The sequence below is a fragment of the Engraulis encrasicolus genome, chromosome 18, assembly GCF_034702125.1.
Source record: "Engraulis encrasicolus isolate BLACKSEA-1 chromosome 18, IST_EnEncr_1.0, whole genome shotgun sequence".
In the NCBI taxonomy this organism is placed as follows: Eukaryota; Metazoa; Chordata; class Actinopteri; order Clupeiformes; family Engraulidae; genus Engraulis; species Engraulis encrasicolus.
The window spans coordinates 39,689,503-39,694,502 of record NC_085874.1 but is presented as its reverse complement, the minus strand read 5'-3'; the positions used below and the strand labels follow the sequence as shown (position 1 = coordinate 39,694,502).

Below are 5,000 nucleotides of genomic sequence, written 5' to 3'. Positions count from 1 at the left end.
CTATTTTATTAAAATGTAACGTAAAATACAAACTTCTCTAAAAATTGTGAATCTGTCAATGGGGGATAGATTTACTCAACACCATGTGACCTTCAAACCACAACTGACAACTTGGCATGGAAAGATGTGTCTATCAACCTCACTTCAAGGTAAGAAAAGACCCATAAGACCCATAAAACTGTGTTGGTGTGTATGTGTAGTAGTTTACTATGTTGCTGTGTGTGACCTTAGGTGATTTTGATGCTACACTGTGTGTATGTTATGTTAGCAGTTTAGCTTAGTATGTTAGCTACTGCTAGTTAGGCTAGCATTGTGTAGGCCTTTCATTCAAATACTTTTCTTGTATCATACATCTGCAGTCTATTTGCAAGTGATGCGTTGCATTTCCATGATGACATATTGCACATTGAACTTCTGTATAAACCAGTGTAGCAAACCCAGTGATCATGATAGGGGCCTAATCCAATCCACTTATTAGGCTATTTATGCTCCACAGGCAGCCGATATGGGACCACCAGAACTCTATGATCCATCAGCTCTACTCAACACTCCAAGGATAAACAACTGACTGTGTTGTGAAGTCTGACACTATTTTGGGAGAAATGTTTTTGTAAGTTAGGCTACATGGATCTCCTTCAGCCACCAACTCCTAATAAAAGATTCAGAAATGGACAACAAATAAATGAATAAATTGCCTAATGTGTTGAGGTTGATTCTTTGTAATGTATTGACTGTTGACTGTATAGACTGGGTCTACATTTTTGAACAGATTGTTGTGTATTGTATGATTGTTGTGTCATTGTCTACTGATTTTGTTTGTCAACCACATGGAACAAAAAAAAAAAATTGATATAAAGCATTGTTCACGTTTGTGGAATTGAAGTTCATGTTATATTTGGTTTAAACAGAGGGGTGGTAACCTAGTGCATTAGTATAAACCAACCAATCAATAAACCAACCAATATTTTTTTGGCTCTAAAATGGGAAAACATAAAACTTTTAATTTGAACATAATTTCAATAAAAGAAATTGCATTTATATTCTTCTCTTGTGTTTCTTGACTGAAATGGTTCTGACAGAACTTAGAGCCAATATAGCTAAAAAATGCTGTGCTTGTTTACTTTGAAATTGTAACTCTCTGCTAAGTACTGATTGCATAGATTTTTGCATCATTCTCGAAATATTTATGTCAATGGAGCATGTTAGATCTTTGAGTAGCAGCTACTAAAACATTCAAGATTTTATTTTTTCTCATAACATTTGTTTTCACATGACATGTGTGATTTTATGTAAGACTTACATAAAGTTTTAGTTTTCAACTCAAATCTTTTGTGTAAACCATTGTTTCCGTGCATTTTAGAGTTTGGATTACATACTTGACTTGGGCTGCTAAAAACTAAAAATCTAATTATGGAATTAATGTTTCAATCTTTTCAGTCATTTCAAAGTTTTTGATCATCTTCTTAAAGATTCTGTGTCTTGCATATGCATGAATGTATGTAGTATTTACTTAAAACATTTGGTCACAAAACTAAAACTTTAACGGGAATAAGTTTCCACAAAAGTTTAGAGTTCGTGGAACATGTTGGGGTTTACAGTGTTTCTCTGTCTCTCTGTTTGTATGTCTCTCCGTCTCTCTCTCTTTTCCTCTCTCTCCCTGTCCTTCACACAAACTTTTTCTCTGTTATTCTCTCACTTTGACACTCACTCCTGCTGTCTCTCTCCTTGTCTGTCTGCCTGTCTGTCTGTCTGTGTCTGTCTCTCTCTCTCTGTCTCTCTCTCTCTCTCTCTCTCTCTCTCTCTCTCTCTCTCTCTCTCTCTCTCTCTCTCTCTCTCTCTCTCTCTGTCTGTTTTGCCAAAGATGACAAGGAACATCAACATACAGTACACCCCCCACACACAATCACACACATCAACATTAAGGTCTACAGCCTACTACAGTAGCTAGGCATTACGTAAGGGTTAACGTTCGGCGAGAAGGTCGCTACCGTGGAATAGCAGCACGACAGAGAGAATCTTTAGACCCCGACGCGGAGCGGAGGGGTCTTGTTCTCTCTGAAGTGCTGCTATTCCACAAAGCGACCGACTCGCCGAAAGTTAACCCGCTTATTATATGGATATACTTAAATGATTCACACATGGCGGGGACATTTCTTTAGGCCTATTTAATGTTAAGATTGTTGCTGCGCAAAACAAAACAGTGCCGTTGTGGAACACCGCTAGGCAACAGCTAGGTAGCCAGGACAACAGGTGTTGTCTATCACAGCAGCTGATTAGAGTCGTGTTGAAAAGTCGCTTTAGCAGTGAAAAGTCTTGTTGCCATTGACAGCGGTCTGTTATAGACCAACCCGTCCGTTATCGAAAAATAACAGACGTGCGAACGTTGGGGAGCCCCGTTGAAATGAATGGAGCATTCGACCGATGACGTCACAACCATATAATAAAATGAGGTAACAGGTACACTGAAAGCCCAAGCCAGGTCAGCACAGCACAGCACAGCACAGCACAGCACAGCACAGCACAGCACAGCACAGCACAGCACAGCACAGCACAGCACAGCACAGCACAGCACAGCACAGGCACAGCACAGCACAGCACAGCACAGCACAGGACAGCACAGCACAACACAACACACCCCGAGACTAAACAAAGCATCATATCTAGAGAGGAGAAAGTAGAGCCTCAGCCCTCAGGACACACCCTGAGACGAAACAAAGCATCGTACCTGGGGTGTGTTTCTCGAAGGCATAGTTGTTAGCCAGTTAGCAACTTGGGTAGTTGCCAATGGGAAACTGCATTGCAAACAACAAAGTAGCTAAGGCAGTTAGCAACTATGGTTTCGAGAAATGCGCCCCTGGAGAGGAGAGAGCCTCGGCCCTCAGCACAGGTACAGCACACCAGGGCTGGACTGGCCATAGGGCATACAGGGCATTTGCCTGGTGGACTGCTGATGATTTTGGCCTGGTCCTCCCCTAAATGTAGCATTAGCAGTCCTGCCGCAATAGCAAACCTCTCCCAGTCAGATTTAAATATTCATTTTTCACAAAAAAAATTAAACCCACCCCAACCCCACCGATATCGCCCACCCCACCCCCAGCCTACACCCCCCCACAGCCCATTGATACCACACCCCCAGCCAATCTTGGCTTAAAATGCCTGGCCTTATCTTTCATCCCAGTGCAGCCCTGCAACACTCCCCGAGACGAAACAAAGCATCGTATGAGGAGAGGAGAGAGCCTCAGCACTCCTATTACTTGAATGCCACAGATTGCAGAAGCACCGAAGAGCATCACATCGCATCGCATCGCAACGCATCGCAACGCATCGCATTGCAGGACTATATTAATGATAATAATACAGAACTTCGTACAGGCTATTCCTCTCCTCATACGCTCATCTCTTTTGTGTCCTGCTATTTCTCTTCTTTCTTCCTTCTTCCTTCTCTTCCTATTCCTCTCTCTCTCTCTCTCTCTCTCTCTCTCTCTCTCTCTCTCTCTCTCTCTCTCTCTCTCTCTCCCCCCCCCCCCCCCCCCCCCTCTCCCCCCCCCCTCTCTCTCTCTCTCTCTCTCTCTCTCTCTCTCTCTCTCTCTCTCTCTCTGTCCCTTGCTCTCTCTCTCATGCTCTGAATGAAAACACATCACCCCCCCATCCCCCAAGATAACGCTGCACATGCTTATATAAGCAGCCGGCCACCACCTCCTCTCCCTCCAGCTCCTCCTCTCCCTCCACCACCTCCTCTCTCTCCACCTCCTCCTCTCCCTCCATTCACCACCTCTTCTCCCTCCAGCTCCTCCTCTCCCTCCACCTCATCCTCTCCCTCCATTCACCACCTCCTCTCCCTCCACCACCTCCTCTCCCTCCAGCTCCTCCTCTCCCTCCACCACCTCCTCCTCTCCCTCCACCCCCTCTTCTCCTCAGCACTCCTCCCATTTTCACTCCTTCCTCACTTCCTGCCCTGCCTCTCTCCCTCTCTCTATCCCTGCCTCCCTCCCTCTGTCTGAGCTCCATATACCCCGCCTCCATCCTGGCCATATATGGCTGAATACAGGAACGTGTTCTGGAATTCTGCTGGGACTCTATTAGAGAGGCTGAGTCTGGAGGGGATGAGATGAGATGAGATGAGATGAGCGTTTCATCTCACCGCTTTCACTGATCTACAGTCCACCGATACCCCCCAGCTCACCGATACCCCCCCCCCACCCCAACCCACCGATATCGCCCACCCCACCCCCAGCCTACATCCTCCCACAGCCCACCAATACCGACCCCCCCCATCACAGCCCATTGATACCACACCCCCAGCCAATCAACACCCCCCGCCCAGCCCATCGAACCAATTTTCCGCAGCACATAAGCGCCCCTCCCCACACACACACACACCCCTTACAGCCTTACCCCCCCCCACCATAATATATCTCAGCACACACAAATCTGCAGCCATGCACCCCACCGCCCCACTCTGATAACTCAGCACTGTACTGCCTGCCAGCCTGGCTCCATAATATACAGAGAGAGAGAGAGAGAGAGAGAGAGAGAGAGGGAGAGAGAAAGAGAGAGAGAGAGAGAGAGAGAGAGAGAGAGAGAGAGTGATCAAGCAGAAGGCAAATAGAAGTGTGCGTTTTGTCCAGGCGATGGTACGTGGTATTAAGTTGTGGGGGGACGAGAAAAATGGGGGGACGAGAAAATGAAAATAGAGGGAGGAGAAGAGAAGGAAGAAAGGAGAGAGGTGCAAGAAGGGGGTAATTGAGGTATTAGCCTTTTCCACCCCGACGTCAGAGAAGTTCTGTTTTTGAGGCAAAGCAGGAAAAACATCTTACTGAGGCACAAAAAAGCTACCTTGGTGATTTTTCACGCAAATATTCAGATGTACTAAGATTGACTTCACATGAAAAATTGCAAATGAAATACATTTCTTGTGAAACTGTATGCACCACGTGAATTTCAAATTTTAGGTGCGTATTTATATTTGTCAGATTTTCACATACGCAAAGATTCAGTAG

General features: G+C 45.5%; 1 long non-coding RNA gene across 1 annotated transcript; it reads left to right on the top strand.

Annotated features, from left to right (window-relative positions):
- The first annotated feature begins 93 nt into the window (after positions 1-93).
- On the top strand, positions 94-701 carry LOC134468614 (uncharacterized). The gene is made up of 2 exons (XR_010038863.1): positions 94-149; positions 497-701. It is a non-coding gene; the product is annotated as an uncharacterized LOC134468614 (long non-coding RNA).
- The last annotated feature ends 4,299 nt before the right edge of the window (positions 702-5,000 follow it).